Source organism: Schistocerca gregaria, chromosome X, assembly GCF_023897955.1.
Source record: "Schistocerca gregaria isolate iqSchGreg1 chromosome X, iqSchGreg1.2, whole genome shotgun sequence".
In the NCBI taxonomy this organism is placed as follows: domain Eukaryota; kingdom Metazoa; phylum Arthropoda; class Insecta; order Orthoptera; family Acrididae; genus Schistocerca; species Schistocerca gregaria.
Genome location: NC_064931.1, coordinates 603,477,103 through 603,486,283, shown reverse-complemented (window position 1 = coordinate 603,486,283; position 9,181 = coordinate 603,477,103).

Sequence of the window (9,181 nt, the reverse complement as noted above, 5' to 3'; positions counted from 1 at the left end):
GGAAGGTTCTATATTCTCCTACTACTTTTCATTCTCTTCTTTTTCCCACTATTGAATTGCAGCCATTTATCACAATTAAATTTTCTTCTCCCTTAATTATCTAAATAATTTCTTTTGTCTCATAAGACATTCTTTCAATCTCTCATTATCTGTGGGCATAATTGCCATATAAGCTTCTTCTACTGTTATGGGTGTTAGCTTCTTGTCTATCTTGGCCACTATAATGCAGTCTATGTGTTATTCATTGTAGTTTACCCACATTCCTATTTTATTATTCATTGTTAGACCTACTCCTGCATTAACCCTATTAGGTTTTGTGGTGATAATCCTGCAGTCAAGTGACCAGAAGATCTGTTCTTTCTGTCAGTGCACTTTACTGATTCCCACTATATCTTAAAAGGCCATGTCCTACGTGAGCGACAGAAGTGAGCGACACTGCACGACAGCTTCAGGTGACAAAACACAACTGCAGGTGCAGTTACGGAAGTGTCCTACATGAGCAACATCTGTGTCACTGCCTGTCTCCTGCTGCAACTGGCGACATTTGAATTTAAACATGTTTGAATCTTGTCGCTGCAGCACGTGCAACACAGAGCGACAGCGATGTGTCTTCTTGGCATAGCAGTGGAGCAGCTATGAATTACTTAACATCCAATATTAAGAAAACTATTCAGTGAAAAAATTTGATTCTTTCACAACCTATAGCTTGATATCCTTAAATGATAAAAATCAGAATTTATTTTCGTTATTCATTGTAGTTACTGTACTGCACAAAATTGAGTACATTGCTGCTCGAAATTTTTAAGAATTTTCAGAGGTAAAATCGCATTGTGTAGACTTTCCGTATAGTTCATTTAAGGCCATACATTATTGCATATGAAATGCAACCAATATTTCTAAATTGTATTTAAAGTTGAGACTGGAATGAAATCTCTTTTCATTCTTGATATATTGGTTGTTATACCTGTGGACGGGTCGCTCGCGGCGCATCTGTACTTTTCCTGCGCTTCAGGAATCAAGTGGTCGTAACAATCGTCGTCTCTCATGAAAGGTTCAAGATATTGAAACAGTGAATTTTGGAAGTGACAGCATGCAGAATGGACTATTTTATCACATGATTAACACTTGATACTTTTTTGTAAACGCGTGAGCAGAATGAAAACAAGAGTCCCTATAACTTACGCCATGTGGTTTTGTCCCAATTTTCATAGCCAAACAAAGGGAGAGAAACAGGTAAATGGGGCATCAAAGTGACCAGAATGAGATCTAGTTTGGCATGAAAATATTTAACTGTTTGAAAGTAATCAGGGTAATGAACAAAAACTTAATTAATAAGCTGAGGAAAAATTGAAATATTTCACAAAAAGCTGCTCTAAATGAAGTGTCAAAAATGTCATCTGTTCAAGCACCAGCTATTTTGCACATAAAAAGATACATTGGTGCGGTACTTAAATGTCAAAAATTTCCAGACTGAAGCGCATAGAACCGCTCGGCCACACCGGCCGGCTGAGGAGTCAGTAAGATCATGCATCCATGGTGCAGTTGTTGGTACTGATGAGGCTTGCAAGTGACCACATCTCAGTGAGGTCCATGGTTCATGAGGGCAGATTTTCCATAGTCTTTCTAAACAGAAACAGATCTCTTCATCTCCATTATAGTGACCCTTGTATGGGCAGTTAATGCCTTATTCAGGGGTGTTTTCCAGAATGCCTGAAAATGGGTGAAGCAGTCATTACAAAAAAGGGGAGAAGATAAAGACTCATATTTAACAAATGATACCAACTCATTTTCTTAGTGAATGTACTGGGTAAGATTTTGGAAAAAGTGCTATTTGGTAAATTAAAATGCCAGAGGATTCTAACAGTTCTAAATAATGCTCAGTATGAATTCAAGAAGGTTAAATGTACTGAGGGTGCAGTTAATGAGAGAAAAATATTAGTTTATGCTGAAAACACAAAATATGAAATAGGTATAATGGTGACATACCTGGGGCATTTGCTAACTTACAGCATCCTCCATTTTTAAAAGACCAAGGGAAATGGGCTGCCCAAGAGTGTTATACTACTGTCTACAGGACTATTGTAAAGAGTGATATGTGGTGTGTGAAGTCCCATGTCAGCAGTTACCACATGTGTTACAAAAGTATATGCTAAGGGCTCTGTTTGTGCTCCTGAATTCTGGTATGTCAGCTTAGAAACACTACTTGATGGATTACATGCAGACAGGAACTATTAGGAATTCTTGCAGATGCTGATGATTTGATATGTTTAGTGCACACTAATAGTCAAGATGTGCCAGAAAATAAATGTGGCAAACCTATTAGAATATACCATGAGTGATGCTCACAGTGTGACTCAAGGTAGCACCACAAAAATCAACATATATGTTACTTAAAGGATGACTTATTAGGGATCTATTGATGAAAACAAATCAAGAGACAATTCAAAAACATACCATCAACCAGTACTTAGCCAGTATTTGGGCACACAGGTTAGGACTGTCCTAACCTGCCACTGCAGTAAGAATAATATACACTCCTGGAAATGGAAAAAAGAACACATTGACAACGGTGTGTCAGACCCACCATACTTGCTCCGGACACTGCGAGAGGGCTGTACAAGCAATGATCACACGCACGGCACAGCGGACACACCAGGAACCGCGGTGTTGGCCGTCGAATGGCAGCATTTGTACATCGCCGCCGTCAGTGTCAGCCAGTTTGCCGTGCCATACGGAGCTCCATCGCAGTCTTTAACACTGGTAGCATGCCGCGACAGCGTGGACGTGAACCGTATGTGCAGTTGATGGACTTTGAGCGAGGGCGTATAGTGGGCATGCGGGAGGCCGGGTGGATGTACCGCCGAATTGCTCAACACGTGGGGCGTGAGGTCTCCACAGTACATCGATGTTGTCGCCAGTGGTCGGCGGAAGGTGCACGTGCCTGTCGACCTGGGACCGGACCGCAGCGACGCACAGATGCACGCCAAGACCGTAGGATCCTACGCAGTGCCGTAGGGGACCGCACCGCCACTTCCCAGCAAATTACGGACACTGTTGCTCCTGGGTATCGGCGAGGACCATTCGCAACTGTCTCCATGAAGCTGGGCTACGGTCCCACACACCATTAGGCCATCTTCCGCTCACGCCCCAACATCGTGCAGCCCGCCTCCAGTGGTGTCGCGACAGGCGTGAATGGAGGGACGAATGGAGACGTGTCGTCTTCAGCGATGAGAGTCGCTTCTGCCTTGGTGCCAATGATGGTCGTATGCGTGTTTGGCGCCGTGCAGGTGAGTGCCACAATCAGGACTGCATACGACCGAGGCACACAGGGCCAACACCCGGCATCATGGTGTGGGGAGCGATCTCCTACACTGGCCGTACACCTCTAGTGATCGTCGAGGGGACACTGAATAGTGCACGGTACATCCAAACCGTCATCGAACCCATCGTTCTACCATTCCTATACCGGGAAGATAACTTGCTGTTCCAACAGGACAATGCACGTCCGCATGTATCCTGTGCCACCCAACGTGCTCTAGAAGGTGTAAGTCAACTACCCTGGCCAGAAAGATCTCCGGATTTGTCCCCCATTGAGCATGTTTGGGACTGGATGAAGCGTCGTCTCATGCGGTCTGCACGTCCAGCACGAACGCTGGTCCAACTGAGGCGCCAGGTGGAAATGGCATGGCAAGCCGTTCCACAGGACTACATCCAGCATCTCTACGATCGTCTCCATGGGAGAACAGCAGCCTGCATTGCTGCAAAAGGTGGATATACACTGTACTAGTGATGACATTGTGCATGCTCTGTTGCCTGTGTCTATGTGCCTGTGGTTCTGTCAGTGTGATCATGTGATGTATCTGACCCCAGGAATGTGCCAATAAAGTTTCCCCTTCCTGGGACAATGAATTCACTGTGTTCTTATTTCAATTTCCAGGAGTGTAGTTGGGAATTCTGTTATGATGCTGCAGAGCCTTCAGCATCATATCTACAGTCATCCTATCTATACTAACAGTTGTTTGTCTCGTGGACCTATGAACAAGAAAAAAGAGCTACCATCTATCTGGCTGAAGCAGTAACAATATGAAAAAATGTATGAAATTCTTGAAGAACTAGCAACAAATAAAACAGTAATAAAGAATTTAATATTTGTAGAATGGCAGCCGAAATGGATTTCATGAGACACAGGAAGAAGAACATTAAAATTTCTTTCTGATGTAACTGAAAGGCTTCACATGTCACATTTTGAGCCAAGTAGAGTACTTGTCCACTTCCTTTCCAGACATAGAACATATCCCACATATCTGAATATAATTGAGAAAAGGGTAATGACTGCTTGTGACTGTGGTGAAATAAGCACAACATATCATGTCCTAATTAAAGACATAGAAAAGACTGCTAAGCAGACTTTAAGAGGTAAAACTGTTAATGACACAATAGAATAAACAAAAACTTTGGTACCTTAAATCTTGTAGCTGATGTTTTGTAAAAAAGCAAGCTGTAACTATAGCCAACAGACACTACAACAGAGATGAGTAAGAACTGTATATGATCCTAGCAAATGTGAACAAAGCCCAAAAGCTCTATGATCACATGGCATTTAAAAGAATGAGTGAAGAGATGAGGTCGCAAGCATACACAAAGAGACCAAAAGCAACCAGCGAAATGTAAGTGATATGCTCTATCCATTGCCAAACTGTGTGGAGGCAGAAAATAGTATTGGGCCTTATGGGATGGCTGATCTTGTATAGAATGTAGCAAGAAACTAGATATATTTCAATAATACTAAATTGTATGTGTACGTGTGTCCATCTCAGGCAACAATAAATATGAATAGTGACCATCTGCAATCATAGTAATGATATTGGTATCAGTTTTTGTAATAGTAACATAATTTTCAGTAGTAGTAGTAGCACTTGTTGAAAAATAAATAAATAAATGGGCAGTTGATACATTTTATGCAGTTAGATACACAGAAATTCCTCCAAATTGGTAAGAATTATACTTCTTTCCCTTAAGGCTTCTTCTCCTGATGGAGGTTGGCAGTTTAAATATCTAGGTCTGCATGTGACATTGCAGCATGGAAGGCATCTTCTGACATGCCATTGTACAATCTCCAAATGTCCTTCAGCCACAAGTTCCTTCATCTTCCACCAGACCTTTTTCCCTTGTATTTTTCCTTCAATGATGAGTTGTAATAATTGGTATCTTTCCCCTCTTATAATGTGTTCTACACATTGGGTTTTCCTTTATTTTATTGTGAGCACTTTTTAATCCAATGAAGGACTTATTTTATTATACTGCAGTACATACTTTGTAGTGGTTCCATCTGCTTTAATTATTTTGTTTGTTGTCCTCAGTGTCGACGTACTGTGTTGCTACACTGGCTGAAAAACATGGGTTGTGGATTCCGACACTGACTACTGTAAATTATGTAACCAACAGGTGCACATTTGTCTGTCACCACACTTTAATTTCACTGTTCACAACCACCCAATAATACACAGTTATAGGTCCAGTGAACTATTGTTTAAATTTTCCATAAGCCTCATTAATAGTTTGCAGGTGAAACTCCACATACTGCTATGATGGTTTACTGTTGAACAGCTACAAGCAGTAAAACTTAACCACAAAGTTCACAGTTCTTGAAGAATAATCAGGTATGTATGAAGCAGACGTTTTTATTGTTTTTGCATATGGCCTAATTGTTTAACACTTGTTCCACAGTTAATTTGAAGCATTGTTGTTGTTCTAACCAGCGCAGGTTACTCATCTGAAACTCGGCCATCGACTGACTGTCTCATGACCAAAAATTGGGCCCTTATATATCATCACAATAATAGATACTGAAACTACACATTGTTTAAAGTTAAATTTACAGAAATTACAATTAAAACTCAACTCATTAAATTAACTGAATACATCAAAAAATTGGTTCTTTTTAGCAGTCTCTTCTACTTTATTTGTTTAAATCATGAAATTAAATTTTGACAAAACTGTTAATTACTTTAGAATTAATGACGGGCTGGTCTTGCTAATGTTTTTTTTTAATTGAGCTAAATAGATACTTTAAGATTTTTAGTACTTCGTCTTCCAAATGTTTACAATTATTACAGAATTTATACTTGTTTATATGTCAAAATAGAATTTAAGTTACGAAACAATTACTGATTTTGCCCTATAATGAAAGATACTAATTATTAATAGTCAAAATAACTTTGAAAATCAATTACATACATAAAAGTAAGCACAAAATTAGATATGGCACCATATTCTTTAAGATTGAGGGTCAACCTTTCTCTTTTATGAAAATTTAGATTATCTACATCTACATCCATACTCTGCAAGCCACCTGATGGTGTGTGGTGGACAGTACATTGAGTACCTCTATTGGTTCTCCCTTCTATTCCAGTCTCTTCGCAAGATATAAGTAGGAGGGAGTAATATACTGCTTGACACCTTGGTGAAGGTATGTTCTTGAAACTTCAACAAAAGCCCGTACTGAGCTACTGAGCGTCTCTCCTGCAGAGTTTTCCACTGGAGTTTATCTATCATATCCGTAGTGCTTTAATGATTACTAAATGATCCTGTAGTGAAGCACACTGCTCCCTATTGGATCTTCTCTATCTCTTCTATGAACCCTATCTGGTACGGATCCCACACTGTTGAGCAGTATTCAAGCAGTGGGTGAACAAGTGTACTGTAACCTACTTCCTTTGTTTTCGTATTGCATTTCCTTAGGATTCTTCCAATGAGTCTCAGCCTGGCATCTGCTTTACCGATGGTCAACTTTATATCATCATTCCATTTAAAACACTCCTAATGCCTACTCCCAGATAATTTATGGAATTAACTGCTTCCAGTTGCTATATTGTAGCTAAATGTATTTGCAGCACATTACACTTGTTTACATTGAGATTCAATTGCCATTCCCTGCACCAAGTGTCAGTTCACCGCAGATCCTCCTGCATTTCAGTACAATTTTCCATTGGTACAACCTCTCGATATACCACAGCATCATCTGCAAAAAGCCTCCGTGAACTTCCGATGATATCCACAAGGTCATTTATGTATATTGGGAATAGCAATGGTCCTACGACACTCCCCTTTGGCACACCTGAAATCACTCTTACTCTGGAAGACTTCTCTCCATTGAGAATGACATGCTGCGTTCTGTTATCTAGGAACTCTTCAATCCAATCACACAATTGGTCTGATAGTCCATATGCTCTTACTTTGTTCATTAAACCACTGTGGGAAACGGTACTGAATGCCTTGCAGAAGTCAAGAAACACGAATGTACCTGGGAACCCGTGTCTATGGCCCCCTGAGTCTTGTGGATGAATAGCGCGAGCTGTGTTTCACATGATCATCTTTTTTGAAACTCATGCTGATTCCTAATGAGTAGATTTCTAGCCTCCAGAAAAGTCATTATACTGGAACATAATACATGTTCCAAAATTCTACAACTAATCAATGTTAGAGATATAGGTCTATAGAACTGAGCATCTGTTCAACGTACCTTATTGAAAACGGGGATGTCCTGTGCCCTTTTCCAATCCATTGGAGCGCTACACTCTTCTAGAGACCTGTGGTAAACTGCTGCAAGAAGGGGGGCAAGTTACTTCATGCACTCTGTATAAAATCGAACTGGTATCCCATCAGGTCCAGCGGCGTTTCCTCTTTTGAGCGATTTTAATTGTTTCTCTATCCCTCTGTCATCTGTTTTGATATCTACCATTTTGTCATCTGTGTGACAATCTAGAGAAGGAACTACAGTGCAGTCTTCCTCTGTGAAACAGCTTTGGTAAAAGGCTTTTAGTATATTGGCCTTTAGTGTGTCATCCTCTGTTTCAGTACTATTTTGGTCACAGAGTGTCTGGACATTTTGTTTTGATCGACCTACCACTTTGACATTAGATCAAAATTTCTTAGGATTTTCTGCCAAGTCAGTACATAGAACATTACTTTCGAATTCATTGAACACCTCTTGTATAGTCCTCCTCACACTACATTTCACTTCACATAATTTTTGTTTGTCTGCAAGGCTTTCGCTATATTTATGTTTGCTGTGAAGTTCCCTTTGCTTCAGCAGCAGTTTTCTAATTCGGTTGTTGTACCATGGTGGCTCTTTTCCATCTCTTACCATCTTGCTTGGCACATACTCATCTAACGCATATTGTACAATGGTTTTGAACTTTGTCCACTGACCCTCAACACTATCTGTACTTGAGACAAAACTTTTGTGTTGAGCCATCAAGTACTCTGAAACCACTTTTTTGTCACTTTTGCTAAACAGAAAAATCTTCCTACCTTTTTTTTAATATTTCTATTTACAGCTGAAATTATTGATGCAGTATCTGCTTTATGATCGCTGATTCCCTGTTCTGCATTAACTGTTTCAAATAGTTCAGGTTGTTTGTCACCAGAAGGTCTTATATGTTATTGCCATGAGTCGGTTCTCTGTTCAACTGCTCAAGGTAGTTTTCAGATAAAGCACATAAAAAAATTTCACTGGATTCTTTGTCCCTGTCACTCGTTATAAACGTTTGAGTCTCCCAGTCTATATCAGGCAGATTAAAATCTCCACCCAGAACTATAACATGGTGGGGAAATCTACTCGAAATATTTTCCAACTTTTCCTTCAGGTGCTCTGCCACAACAGCTGCTGAGCCAAGGGGCCTGTAGAGACATCAAATTACCATGTTTGAGCCTGCTTTAACCGTGACCTTCACCCATGTATGCTAATGGTAAATAGTTAAAAGTAACAAAATGAATTTAAAGGAAGCAGATGACAAAACAAGAGGTGAATTAAAATTATCCCAGCCTGCTTCGTCGCAACTTCTCTACATACAGAACATACATAATACAAGATATTTTCATGTAGTCATACTGTTGATTATTTCCAGTAACAGAAACTGAGAAATACTACAGTAAAGGTTAGAAACTGTTAAGGCTCAGTTTTGAGTTTCTTGGAATGGAAGGAAAGGAAGATAGGAAGGAAAGAAAGAAGGAAGAAAAAGTGATATGGCAACTCCTGAGGGTTGTTCAGCCACATAAGTGGAAAGCATTTTTTCCCTCCACACACAATGGCCCCATTCTGCTTGGCATATAAGAGGCTTGTCTCATTAGTATCTGTTGAGTATAGGTTACTTTAATAGTTTTTTGTACATAGTGTAGT